General features: G+C 43.0%; 1 protein-coding gene across 1 annotated transcript in view; it reads left to right on the top strand.

Annotated features, from left to right (window-relative positions):
* The window catches only part of LOC124722288 (protein artichoke-like), a 408123-nt gene that overhangs the window by 75519 nt on the left and 317415 nt on the right, over positions 1-15189 (top strand). The window lies entirely within an intron of this gene.

Here is a 15189-nt window from a genome sequence, read left to right as displayed (position 1 = left end):
TTGAAGGACAGCTTTATGCATCTAAGTCGGAATCAACTTCAGTCAATGTGCTTCCCACCAGGTAATGTAAGAAAGGAGTATTGGAGTTTTGCGACCCGTCGACATTCAGGTTATTAAAGACAGCGCCAGATTGTTCTATAACAGATAAAGAGGGAAATAAACCTTGAGGTATATTAAACACTGCATTTTTCTTTCAAATATTTAAACCGAACAAAAATTCTATAGAGTTTAAACACCAAAGGGTCAGTCCTCCTACTGCACATCGATGACGAGAACACGGCAAGTGCCATAACCCGATTTCCAAGAAATTTTTCTCAGAGCAAGAGGAGTCAAAATAACCGAACAAGTGTCTCGGCATCTCCGTAAATACTCGACCGTTCCTGAGAAAACGGCGGTAAAAGTTTTCAAGGTACTTTATTAACTTGTTAGCGAGTAAGCAGTTTAAACGAAGTGCTCGCATAATGGCTAGTGGCGTGTCGTGGCTTTGCAGTTTTGTGCCTCGTGTTCGAAACCCGATTATTGTTTACATTTTTGTTTTTCATTTGTCTATCCATGTCCGCAGGAGATTGCTATAAGGATGTTTTTCCTATATGTCTTTAAATAAAGTTGTCTTTATACGTCTACTAATCGTATGTTAGGTGAATGAATTAAAGAAAAAAACAATATATGACTGAGAAAATCATTTTAAACTTTTTTCGGTGATACAGTGTATGTTGACTCAAAATCAGCTGCAGGTACCAGTTTTCAGTGAAGTGATTCGTTATGCGTGGTTTGCTGCGAAACTATTGCCAACGCATGAAGTCTTCAAAAATATTAACGACGTTTCATTCCAAAGTGAGATTCATGCGGAGAAATGTCATTTTGGCATACCCGCCTTCGTGCGATGCTCGTGGCGATCGGAATTTCTATGTTTCAAATGTTTCTACGATCGGTGTCATCCAAGGCCGTGCACAAAATCTTCCTGAAGAATAAACATAAGAATAAAATATAAGAATTAATACAGCAATTAATGTAAGAATCAAATATAGAAATACGCGAATTTAAAAAGATTTTAAACCTTGAAAATACCGTACACACATACACTATATAATAAATGAATGACACTTAAAGTTCAACTCAGTTTCAATTTTATAACTAATGCAACGTCGTTGTATCCTCTAACTTGATATAGTATGGAGATGTCGGTGCTGGAACACTTTTGATATCAAATTGATATGCAAATTAATTATATTGATCAATTAATTACTCCCAACCTCACCCACCCCCACCACAATATGACGTCATGTGTTTCCATCAGTCTGCCCGTGGGTCCCAGGTCCCAGCCCCCTCCCCCATCCACACCCCTTCCCCTGCCCCTCCCCCCTTTCCCCCAATTGACAGGAATTTCGAATATTTGGCGGTAATTTCGAATTTAGGTGAGAAATTCTTTGTTCCCGGGGTGACCTGACATCCCATCCCACCACTATCCGGGAATTGGCAGGAAATTAAATATGGCGGTGCCCTATCTGGGACTCGAACCCTGGTCCTTCTGGACAGAAAGCCAAAGTGCACCCCCAAACACATGCAGGAGAGGAAGGTAAGGTTAATGTACTTTATTTATTTTAGTTGGGAAACTGAAGTAAAGATCGGCCCTAATTACGAAATTAATCTTACAGACTGGTCCTAATTACACAACTATATGCATAGCGCTACACAGGGACTGCCAAAAATTTCAATACAGCTCAAAAATTGACGATGCCATACAACTGGTGTCATTCTGCTGGGAAAAAATTTCACAATACCACTCGAAACTAGTGGCAGGTACACTCACACTCCACCCTTCACCTACAAGGTGGCAGGATAAAACCTGGGGTGTAAGATACTATCTTTATTTATTTATTTTGGTGGGAAATATATTCAACCAGCAAAATACTGGTGTTGGAAAGAGGGTTGTTTAATAACTGTAATCATACAGCTGAGGTCTGTATCTATAGCTGTTTGATGTCAGGTTATGCTACAGACGCCAGCTCGATAATCAGCCTGCAGCCCGGGTAATCGAAGCCAACTACCACAACTGATGGAAGAAATGCATCACTGTTCTAATTACACTTCGAAACTGTCGTGAAAAAAAGTAGCACTCATAAAGAATGGTTCATTATGCAACACATGTACTTCGGAAAATCGTCATCCCAAAAGTTTGCAGAGGGGGCAGTAGATGAACGTGCCTTCTCCTTGGAGTAAAATCACAAACTGCCGAAATTCGAGGCGCCCTTACCTCCCCTCATGGGAATTGGGGGGAGGTGGGGACAGGCTTTTTCAAACTGCCAGGTGCTATCGCCAAGCGCTACCACCATGGTCTTTCTGAGGGCACCAGGTATCCCTTCACGGTCCCTGGCTACACCCGGCCTTCAGCCATGTCCCCGCGCATGCTGGTGGCACACAGTCTGCCTTGAGGCGACAACCCCTGAATTTAGCGGCACTGGCCTGCCCTGGATCTGTGTCAGGAGACCACACACACTGGACTGTCCCCCACACTGCTATTCTACTATGCAGAACATTTATTTTTAACGTCAACACACTTCTTATAATCAAGAATCTGTTAAAAAGGAGAACATAATAGAGACGATTATAAATGTCCTCTTTCCACGAAAATATGCACAGCCCATTTTCTTTTAGTTTTATGAGTAAAGTCGGTATAGTTTTTATGTTCTGGTGCTGTACACAATTCTACCTACACATTTCTCCCCTGCGTAAAATTAGGGGGAAGAAACCCACTATTTTTCAGCGAAAACTACCGATCACCGCAGAGTGTCTTCGTTATTTCTAAATCGTCATCAGAGAAAAGAAAAAGTGAGGATTTAATCTCTGAAAAAAAATCTATGTTAAGCAGTTTCTTTCAGATTGATGGACAAATTACACTACCTGATACCGTCTCTCACATTCAACAATGATCTTAGGTTGAAAACAAAATGCCGTAATTCAAGAGGACGTTGCTGTATTGTACACTATGGCAAGTCCCGATTTACCAATGCAAACTATATCTTAGAGGAGTGTAGAAAAGCAAATCACGAGAGCCTGTCTTATAATAGAACCTCCTATAAAATTTTACCGCATCTCTCTCTCTCAGTTCTGCTACGCCGAAACAAATTACCGTATATGTGCTTATATTTCTCATTTTTGTGCCATAACTCCCTTCCACCATCATGTCTGTAAAATTTCTAACCATACAGCAGATTCCTGTGTTATAGTTTTGTAAGCAGTTCATCATAGCCTGTTTCACGCAATCTACTAACATATCAGGGGAAAGAAACACTATTATTTCTTGGTTCCACAATGAGCTATAATTCAAGTATGAAGTACGTAATAACACAGGACATGAAGTAACTCCCGCTTTTTACACGCAGTCGTGGCGATAATAATATAAACATTCATGATTCCACAAGAATAGTTACAGCCGATTTCTATCAGTTTTATGAGCAAAATCAGTGCAGTTGTGAGAGAACTATCTGCATTCAATCTTTAACCATTTTGCAGGCATGTACATCATTACTGGTCCAGTGTTGACGATCGCCGGCAGGTCTCATTCACAACACGCACGAGATATAAACAAGAAGAGGTAGTGTTATGATATTGGTGAAAAACAAAATAAAAGGATGTGGAGGGCATCGCAGCATGTGGAAGTAGGACGAGTCTGCTGAATTGAGGAAAGCTTCCAAATAACTGTCTGAAGGTGATGACCTCTACATTTAATCCCATGCTCCACAGTGACAAGTAGCAGATTCTGCCAAGGTTCCCACCAACTTGACCAAGTGGTGTTAGTCAATAATTATGCGGTAATCAACAACCTACCAGTGGACGGATGGTATGGGAAAGGCACTGTTGATATGGGACAATGTGCTTTAATACATACAGCAGTTGATAGTGCAATCAGTTTTAGCAATTTTACCAGTTGTTCGGTAATTGCAGTGCCAACCACTGATACAGCAGAATGCTTCCTAATTTCTGCATCATAACTAAATCACCAGTCCACTACTTTGCAAGTACCTTATACTAGATTGCAAATGCAGATAGATGACTGTGCAGTACATCCATTCGGTCCATCCATTCGGTCATACACATCAAACTACATCAGTTGTTCCGTAATTTCAACACCAGCTAATTACACAGCAGAATGCTCTCCAGTTTCTGTATCATAACCAAATCACCACTCCACTTCTTTGCAGCTACAATGTACTAATTTGGGACTGTAGCTAGGTGACTGTGCAGTACGTCCATTCGACCATATACATCCAAAGTACACCAGACAGAGTCCTATACCGATGCAATCAGGTTATCTACATATTTCCATCGCATCGTTCATAGTGCAGAATTTAGGATTACAGTTGGCTATCTTTCCCTTTTTGTGGATGGGAGTCACAGAGTATCCTTGCCTTCGTAGGATAAAATCGGAGAATGAGAGAGCCCTCCCATATTATCCTTGACCAATCCTCCCTACAGCACCCATCCCAAATCACAAGATTTCTCCACAAACGTGCGTGTCGAGGAGGGCAGCACCTCTTATCGGTGTATAGTAGACATGAAAGTGTTGCCATGATATAACAGACGGTTAAAAAGAAAAATAAGGTTTATACATGATGGAGCTCCAGACAGATGGAGTTTGAAACATTTCGTGTAAATCAATCGATTCTGAAGAATTATACTGACCTGTGTGTTGTGGGAGTTGCATAGTTTTCACCATACGATGTTCAGCTTTCTGTGACAGCCCAAGGATCGAAGCGTATTAATATCGTTTTAGCACCTGACACAGACCTCAGAGTCATGGTAGAAAATCAAAGTGTATGGTTATGTACAAAACTGTGTAAGTATACTGCTTGGATGTGCTACAGCTGAAGAAACAATGTATTAAACTGCTTATCACAGACCAATGCAGGAACCCGCTCTTTTAATTGATAATTTGCTGGATAAGGTCTTCCTCCAGTACAATCAACAATACTTTACACAGATCTGTGCACGTGACTTCGAGCACAGGCCACGTGCTCCAATGGGGCGATATGTGCATATGTAATATTCTCGATGTCAAACGGAGACGGTATTTGTTTTTTTTCGATATATTAGAAGAGGGAGACGCGGTAAAATCTTATAGGAGGTCCTGTTATAAGAAGTGGTATAACTGGCTAAAAATTGAATGAAGATAATTCTCTCAAAACTACACTGATTTTACTCATACAACTAATAGAAATCCGCTGTATCTGTTCTCACGAAATCATGGCTGTTTCTATTATTATCGCCACGATAGCGTGTAAAAGAACAGTTGTTACCACAAGTCCTGTGTTATAAAGTAGACACCACTTGAATTAGAGATCGTGTGGAACCTAGAAATAACAGTGTTCCTTTTTTCGCCCTGACATGTTACTGGATTGCGTGAAACAGGCTGCGATGATCAAATTGCTTCCAAAACTAGAACACAGGAATCTGCTGTATGATTAGAAATTTTACAGACATGTTGGTAGAGGGAAGTTATGGAGCAAAACTGTCAAATGTAAGCAAGCATGCGGTAACTGGTTTTGATGTAGCAGAAGAGAGAGAGATGCAGTAAAATCTTAAAGGAGGTTCTGTAGCAAGACAGGCTCCTACGGTTTGTTTTGTAAACTCTGGTGTGAATAGCTTCCCATTGGTAAACGGGACATGCCATAGTGTACAAAACAGTAACGTTCTCTTGAATTATTCCATGTTGTTGTCGAATGTAAAAAAGATTGTTTTTTACGACATGAGCCAATGGTGTGGCTGATTGTATTCTCTAATTTTATGTGTCTGAAATGTTTGTAATACACATGTGCATGGTAGTTTATTTACAGGCATTTATTTGAACATGAGAGACGCTCTCCGTTCGTGTAATTTGTCCATCAAGCTGAAAGAAATTGCTTAAGATAGATTTTTTCTTCGGAGTTTACATCCTCGCTTGTTCTTTACCCCGATGACGGTTCGAAATAGCCGGGCGAAGTGGCCGAGCGGTTCTAGGCGCTACGGTCGCAGGTTCGAATCCTGCCTCGGGCATGGATGTGTGTGATGCCCTTAGGTTAGTTAGGTTTAAGTAGTTCTGAGTTCTAGGAGACTGATGACCTCAGAAGTTAAGTCCCATAGTGCTCAGAGTCATTTTAACCATTTTGAACGTTTCGAAATAACGAGGACATTCTGCGGTGATTGGTATTTTTCGATTAAAATAGTGGAAGTTTCTTCCCCAATTTTACGCAGGATGGATATCTGTAGGTCGAATTGTATACAGCAGTCGAACATAAAAACTATACTAATTTTGTTCATAAAACTAAAAGGAAATGGACAGTGCCTATTTTCGTGGAAAGAGGACATTTACTATCATCAAGGATTTGTTCTCCTTTTCTAATAGATGTTCAATTATAAGAGATGTGTTGACTTTAAATACAGCTGTTCTCCAACGCAGAATGTCGGTGTGGGTAACTGTTCAGTGTGTGTGGTGCGGGGGCGGGGCAGTCCCGCTACATTCCCCTTTTGAGATGGCGAAGGGATGTCACCTGGGTGCTACCAGCATCCAAGGGGGTATAGAAGAAGGCCGGGTGTGGCCAGAGACCGCGAAGGGTGGCTGTTGGCCGCAGAAAACCATTAGACGCTCGGCGATAGCAGTTGACCATTTGATAAAGTCTGTCCTTTATGTGGGTAGAGGGGGGAAGGGAGGGAGAAAGGTCAGGAGGGGGGAAGGTGCGAGGGGGGAGGGATAATGGAGGTAAGAGGACCTCGAATTTCGGCAGTTTGTAATTGTAGGTCTATGAAAATGCACTTTCATCTTCTGTAATCTTTTGAGACGACGATTTTCCCAAATACATGTGTTGCGTTATGACCCATTCTTTATGAGTGGTAGTTATCTCACGACAATTCTAAAGAGTACCTAGAACAGTGGTGCATTTTTTCATCAATTGTGGTAGCGCGTATTGGCTTCGATTACATAGGCTACAGGGTGATTGTCGAGCAGGCGTCTGTAGCAAATTCTGACGTCAAACAACAACAAAAAAATGGCTCTGAGCACTATGGGACTTAACTACTGAGGTCATCAGTCCCCTAGAACTTAGAACTATTTAAACCTAACTAACCTAAGGATATCACACACATCCATGCCCGAGGCAGGACTCGAACCTGCGACCGTAGCGGTCGCGCGGTTCCAGACTGTAGCGCCTAGAACCGCTCAGCCACACCGGCTGGCAAACAACAATAGATACAGTCCTCAGCTGTGTGTTTACCAGTAGTAAATTTATTAAACTCCCCTCTATATAACACCAGCATCTACTCAGTTGAATATATTCCCAAACAAAAAGAAGATAATATCTTACACCCCAGCCTTTTTCCCACCTGCTTGTGGGTGAAGGGTAGAGTTTGAGGCACGTGCCACTAGTTTCCAGAGGTATTGTGAATTTTTTTTTTCCCAGCTGGATAACACCAGTTGTATGGCATCGTTAATTTTTAGCTGTATTGCGATTTTAGGCTGTCCTTGTGTAGCGCTATGCATCGCTATGCATATACAGTAGTTGCGTAATTTGTTCCGACCTGTATGATTAATTACATAATTAGGACCGATCTTTACTTCATCTCCGCAACCAAAATTAATAAAGTACCTTATCCTAACCTTCCTCTCCTGCATCTCGGTAGTTTCCATGTGTTGGGTGACGTACGAGTACTTGGGCTTTCTGTCCAGAAGCGGAACGGTAGAGAGACAGCTTGAAGGTGGTTCATTGAACCCTCTGCCATAGCCTCTAAATAGCAGAGTAATCACGTAGATGTAGATGTAGAAGGATCGTGATGTGAGTCCCGGAAAGGGCACCTCTGTTTTAAATTTCCCGCCAATTCCAAGCTCCTCAGGTGGTATAATTGTGTTGGCTGGGGGGGGGGGGGGGTGCACATGGGCTTTCCATCCAGGAGGACCTGGGGTTGAGTCCCAGAAAGAGCACCGCCATTTTTAATTTGCCTCCAATTCCCGGTAGAGGGTGGGGTGGGACATCAGTACAGCCCTGGGACAAAGAAATTCCAACCAAAATTCGATATTCCTGCTAATAGGATAAATGGCAGAGTGGTAGAGGTGTGTAGGGGGGAGGATTCTGGAATCCATGTGCAGGCTGAGAAAAACACATGACGTCACTGGGGGTAGGCGTGGTTGGGAGAGGGTAATTAATTGATTATTTAGTTAACTTGTACATCAATTTGAAATCAAAAGTGTCCCAGCAATGTCACCTCCCTACTACTCTTGATACTCCATCTTTGCGTGCAAAGCTTCTACGGACATAGGTAGATAATCAAAAGTAAATAAATAAACATGCAAATGAATAAAAGTAGTTTCGGACACGAAGTGCAAAAGTGCGAGCGCGCGACGCTAGCCAATGTGCCACCATGTTTGCTGAGACTGCCCGCTAAAACACACCAAGGTACGTCGAAAAATTGGACCTTTATTTTCTCAGAAACGGCCGAGTATCTGTGGATGAGCCGAGACATGTGTTCGCTTATTTTGACTCTGACTCCTCTTCTACTGAGCTAAGTTTCTAGGAAATCGGGTTATGGCGCTTGCCATGTCCTCCCCGTGAGTGCCCTTCAGCTGAGGGCGAGAAGTTGCGTACTTAACTTACTTAGGGAAACGCATTACGTAATGAGTTCAGGACAAGAAAGTTCTTTTCCGACTCTGAAGTGTACCTGCTCTAAGAAGAAAGAACAAGCCATGTAATAAAAGTAGCCTGACAATGTCCCAGGAGGTCGGTACGGCGAAACTTTTCTCATATGAGGAAGTCAGGCTGTGAATCCCTGGGAACCGCAAGATGGTCGCCATGGTAGTCCGACTGCAACTTTCACGCACTTTCCCTCACTCATATACGAAAATTATGTGATGATTGTAATATTATTGCCAACACTGAGACCCAAGAAGAGAGAGACATTTTGTTAACAGAATGGACGTGACATTTCCTCATTCCAGATTCAGTAAGTCCATCGAGGAAAGGAAAACTAAATGGAGTGTAAATAAACGAAGTATTCGATAAATTAATTGGTGATCAACTTCATGCATACTAATGCAGGACGGATGTCTTGTTTGACACATTTTCACGCTGTTAATGTGATCTTTAACCTTCGATCTTCCCAATCTATTTCTCCGAATTTTTTTCCCCAGCGAAGGAGGGAAATCAACGTAAGCACACATTGGGGAGAATGGCATGAGACTCTGTACCCCAATGTCTTCAGACGCTCTAAAATGAAATCTTTAATAAATAAATTACTTACATTTGCGGCGTTGATCTCCCGAGCCTCATACCAATGCTGAGTTTATGCTTGAAGAAGGTATTTACTACTGAATGCCATCAACAGAGACAGCCAGTGCTTTCGCGCTGCGGTCAGTAACACAAAATAAATTCTTTGTAGATTTATTACTGTCACAGTTGGTAAATTAATTTTACTTCGACAGCAACTTCATCTACATCTACATACACACGCCACATGGCAGAAGGTACCTTGTGCCACTGGTAGTCGTTTCCTTTCCTGTTCCACTCGCAAATGTAGTGAGGGAGAAATGATGGTATGTCTCCGTAGAACTACTACTGTCTGTTTGGTTTTCATCTTTTAGTGCTTATATTTTACATTAATAAATCATGTTTACACGTCGAACTCTTTTTATTGTTCTACTGTGGAAATTGCAATTATGCTGACATGACACTTTTTAAATACTATTGGCTGTAGGATCTTTGCTGCCCAAAGCCACAAATAAGTAAATAAAATATGTCTAATTTCTCATATCTTATCTTCTTGGCCCTTACGCGAAATATACGCAGTAGAAACGTTCTGCAATCAGCTGCAAATGCCTATTCTCCAAATTTTCTCAACAGAGTTTCACGGAAAGAGCATCGTCTTGTCTCCAGGATTCCCATTTGAGTTCAGGCTGATCGAACGTACAGGTAACAATTTCAGCAGCCCACTTCTGAACTGCTTGGTTGTCTTCCCTTAATCCGACCTGGTAGTGATCCTGAACACTTGAGAATGGGTCACACTATCTTTCTATATGCGGTCTGCTTTACATATGAACCACACTTTCAAAAATTCTCCCAATAAACAGTAGTCGACCATTCACTTTTCCGACTTCCATTCTTACGTTCTCATTTCATTTCATATCTCTTTTGCAACGTTACGCCTCGGTATTTAATCGACGTGAGTGTGTCAAGCAGCACACTAATTAATGGTGTACTCTAACGTTACGAAATCGTTTTTCCTCCTCATCTGTATTAACTTATGTTTTCTACATTTAAAACTAGCTGCCATTCATCACACAAGCTAAAAATGTAATCTACGTCATCTTGTATACTCCTACAGTCACTCAAAGACTCTCCCCCATACATCACAACGGCATCAGCAAACAGCAGGAGATTACTAGTCATCCTGTTCGTCAGAATTAATGTATGCAGAGAATACGACCGGTCGTATCACACTTCCCTGAGGCACTCCTGACTATATCCCTGTCTCTGATGAACACTGAGGATAACATCCCTGGTTATTTTACTTAAGAAGTCTTCGAACCACTCACATCTCTAGGAACGTATCCCTTACGCTCGGCCAGCAGCTGTGGCCGAGCGGTGCTTCATCCCAGAACCGCGTTGCTGCTACGATCACAGGTTCGATTCCTGCCTCGGGCATGGACGTGTGTGATGTCCTTAGGTTGGTTATGTTTACGTAGTTCTAAGTCTAGGGGACTGATGGCGTCTAGGGGACTGATGGCGTCAGATGTTAAGCCCATAGTGCTTAGAGCCATTTGAACCATTTTGAACCTTACGCTCGTCCTTTTGTTAACAGACTGCAGCGGTGCACCGCAGCAAATGCTTTTCGGAAACTTAGGAATATGGAATCTCCCTGTTACATCCATCCATTGCTGGCAGGGTATCTTGCGAAAAAAGGGCAAACTGAGTTTCGCACGAGCAATACTTTCCAAATCAATGCTGATTTGTTAACAGAAGTTTTTCTGTCTCAAGGAAAGAGAAGGAACAGACACCACTCGTTATGACGCGACTGCTGCATACATTTACGAGAATTATAAAATAGAGTACGGGGTAAGGAAGGGAAGGGACGGGTGGGAATTCATGACTTCTAGCCACACAGGGCAGTGTGCTAATGCAACGGCGGACCGGGTCTCGAACCCGGATTTGCCAATTCTCACTAATATCGTCCGAGCTCCTACGGGAACCAATAATGTGCGAGTAGAGATCGATGGACGAGGGACACTGCATTGCAGCGAGCGGCAAAAATGGCTCTGAGCACTATGGGACGTAACGTCTGAGGTCATCAGTCCCCTAGAACTTAGAACTACTTAAACCTAATTAACCTAAGGACATCAGACACTTCCATGCTCGAGGCAGGATTCGAACTTGCGACCGTAGCGGTCGCGCGGTTCCAGACTGAAGCGCCCAGAACCGCTCGCCACAGCTGCCGGCGCAGCGTGCGGTAAGTTGGGAATTTTGAGTTGATCAGGGATCGTGTACGGATGGCCAAAGCGGAAGCCGGTGCATTTCCTCAGCGTGTTCGGTCAGAGGGCTCGCTGCCCTTTGTAATAAAAGAATTGAGTGAAGTGTTAAACAATGAACTTGAAGTGGTGTCATATGATTCCTGCCCACACCAAATAATCGGAACAGTGACGAACAAAATGGAAAGAAAAAGAAGCGGTTAAGGCAACCACTCATGAGAAACAGAAAATCCGACTTCGAGTCCCGCCAACGCATTATGAAAAGGTCCTGTGCGACTGGAAATAACGAATTCCCTCCAATTCGTTCCCTTTCTTTCCCCATTCACTATTTCATAAAAATTTATTATATTCGAACTAAGAATATGTTCAGGATTTCTGCAGAAAACCGATGTTAAGAATATTGGAATGTAATTTTGTGGATCCTTTCTGTTACCCTTCTTATTATACAGGAGTCACCTACGCTTGTTTTCTGTTGCATGGGACTTTGCGCTGGGTGAGAGATTCGCTAAGTAAGAGGTAAATGCATCAGAGTACTCTCCCTCAAACCGAACTGGGATTCCGTCGGGACATGGCGACTTACTTGTTTTCTACTCCTCCAGCTGCTTCTGTACGCCAGGGACGCCTACAATGTCCTCCACATGGAAGTCTTTGTCATGGTGAAACACTGGCATCTCATATAAGTCCTCTTTCCTTCAAATAAATGATTAATGGTTGATTATTTGATCACTAGCAACAAGAGAAAGCGGAATTATCTTAATGACGTGAGCTAGGAAAATTATAACATAATCAGCAGTTGCCGATTCGGTGTTAACAGGGTAAAGTGTGACCGTCAATCGGTATTTCAGTGTCTGTATGGGCTTGTAATTCAATGATCCTTTATAAAACACTGAACTTCGTGTGATAAATTTAGAACGAATGCAGGTGCTATTCACCATTTGGTAAGCATTTAAGGATGCTGTAATGGCGGCCCGTCAGTGGCATCACCGTATTAGCAGCGTCCAGCTTAAATCATCACTCACCTTCACAAAAGCTGTAAAAATATTTAAAAGCCAATTTTAGGACAAGGAATTATAATAATATTGAATAACTCATGATTTATCGCAATACTGTATTATTAATCTAAGAAAAACGTAACTAAAATTTTATCACCTGATAATAGTCGTCTTGCCCGGAAGATGACGAAAAAGAGAATGATTTACAGAAGATTCTTAGACAAAATCCAAACTGTTATCCAGAGTTTACACAATTCACAAAGCGTGAATAATTTATCTCACGCGAAATTTAAACTTCAGCTTTCCTTTTGCTGTTTTCTATTGCCACGGCAGCCTGGTCAACGAGTGACTGAACAGGAGGCTTCGACCCACTTAGTTATTCTGCGTAGTACCGGAATTTCCTCGGGTTGTAGTCAAGATCTTTATGCTTCACGCATCGATCTTCTTATAGACCCGCGAATATCTACTAACTTCTCTCTGTCGACATTTCTAGGTTCCTTTTTGAACCGAGGGAACAACAGACTCTGCTTCCTCAGCACTTACCGAATTTTATTATTAAGCCACGATCCTCAATCCACGTACTCGGCACTAACTTCTTACATTTACAGACAGCTTAAACTCTGCCCATAATTTTTCTACGTCAGTCGTATTGGAACTAAGCGATGTCCATTCACTGTCTAAGTAGGATCCTAATAACTGTTTATCTGCTCCTTCCAGCGTAAACAATGCCCTAGACTTCTTAATGAATTTATCAGTTTTAGTAACCATCGTCACTATGAAGACATCATAATCATTAACCCCTGTTTGTATACTGACACGATCGATACGCTTAGGCATGTTTTTAGCTACAAGGTCTAAAATATTTCCTCTCCGTGTGCGTTGAAGAATTAGCTGCTCAAGACAGCTTTTAGAAAACGTTTTCAGAACTGCTTCACAAGACTCTGATCGTATAACCAGCAGTAAGTCCACCGAAGTCCCAATGTATACTCGCTAGGTTAATGTCGCATCCAACTAATACTGCATGGTCGGGGTACATCCGCGCTACTGGGCACAGACTTTCCATGAACTATTCTACAACTGTTGTGGTGGGATCGGGTACCAGGTGAAAGCATCAGCTGATTAACTTGAGTTCCCCAAGTGCAGGCACTCGAGTCAGGTAAATTAACAGTCAGAGTCAATGTAGAGGTCGACAGATGATATTTGTATCGACTGCAATGAACACTACCACTCCTATGGCGTCTAATCTGTCTTTTTGGTATATGTTCCACGCCTCATTAACTATTTCAGACCTCTCTACTTCGGGTTTCTTCCAGCTCTCGGTCCTGAGGACAATATGAGCGTGACAACTTTCCTGGAGGGAGTAAATCCACGAAATTCGTTGCGAATGCTCCTGTAATTTACTGTGAAAATTTTTACAGTCAAAGTGTCTTTACTTTGCACGCGATCATATTTCACTCTGTGCATATTGACAGGTAACCGTTCATCAGAAGACCTTAAACTATCGGATAACCTAAAAAAGAGAAAAAGAGCCATGTGCACACCACAATTACTCTGCTACACGAGTAGCTCCTTCCTGTATATAGTGCACCCCTGACCTATCAAGGGGAGCGCTACAGCTCTCTACCCCGTAACACAGGTACAGATATCAGCAGCCAATACAGCGACAAAACCGACGGAGACTTTGGTTGAGACCCTCCATTCGGTTCTAAACCAAAAGACCCCCGTTAGTTATGGCATGATATTGAAAATTGTAGGTTCTGCTTGCACTCCGCGAGTAAGGCCAGCAGCCTTCCCTACTTTCGCCAACCGACTGTATCAACTGTGGGTGGCCTCAGAACCCAAGCGACAGGCCGAGCTGATGCTGACAAGACACAACTTGAAGATGGCTGCATTCAGCACCTTAGAAAGCACCCGGCAGGGCTTGTTCCATATCACGGATGATGCTCCCCGGCAGACACACTGGCCGCCTATCGGACTTATTTCCCGTCGAAGACGCTATTTCCCAAAGGAGCTACATAACGCGGCTAACATTGGAGCTCCCGATAACTAGCAAACCGCTTTCGTCGGTTGCCTGCGCGAAACCTGCTGAAGCAGTGGACACTTGTCCTCTAATAGGGTGAATGGGCGAGGACAGACGTCCAGCCCCCACGTTGACTCTCCGCCTCTAGCGACACGAACGCGTTACAACCCGCCATTCACACTGCAGTGAGCGCGGATCCTGTGCATTGAGTAAGCTGTAGCGTGTCTAGTAGCAAAGCCGTTGGAGAAACAAGCGACACCTGAGGCGTACCATCCGACACGTCAGATTCTCGCCACCACTGCACTCTCAGGCAGAAACCTGCAGACGGCTGATAGCAGCCAACACTGCTCGCGAGCTGCGGCCAGCTCCCTCTGCGTCTCCACACAGCAAGCACAAACCATATCCGTCTTACTACTACTACGAGGTGCATTCAAGTTCTAAGGCCTCCGATTTTTTTCCCGAAATCGATTAAACTGGCGTTACTACACGACGTAATCGCCCTGCAGACGTACACATTTTTCACAATGCTGACGCCATGATTCCATGGCAGCGGCGAAGGCTTCTTTAGGAGTCTGTTTTGACCACTGGAAAACCGCTGAGGCAATAGCAGCACGGCTGGTGAATGTGCGGCCAAGGAGAGTGTCTTTCATTGTTGTAAAAAGCCAAAAGTCACTAGGAGCCAGGTCAGGTGA

Source organism: Schistocerca piceifrons, chromosome X (assembly GCF_021461385.2).
Source record: "Schistocerca piceifrons isolate TAMUIC-IGC-003096 chromosome X, iqSchPice1.1, whole genome shotgun sequence".
In the NCBI taxonomy this organism is placed as follows: Eukaryota; Metazoa; Arthropoda; class Insecta; order Orthoptera; family Acrididae; genus Schistocerca; species Schistocerca piceifrons.
Note: the sequence above shows the minus strand (reverse complement) of the source record. Positions and strands in the feature narration are given on the sequence as shown.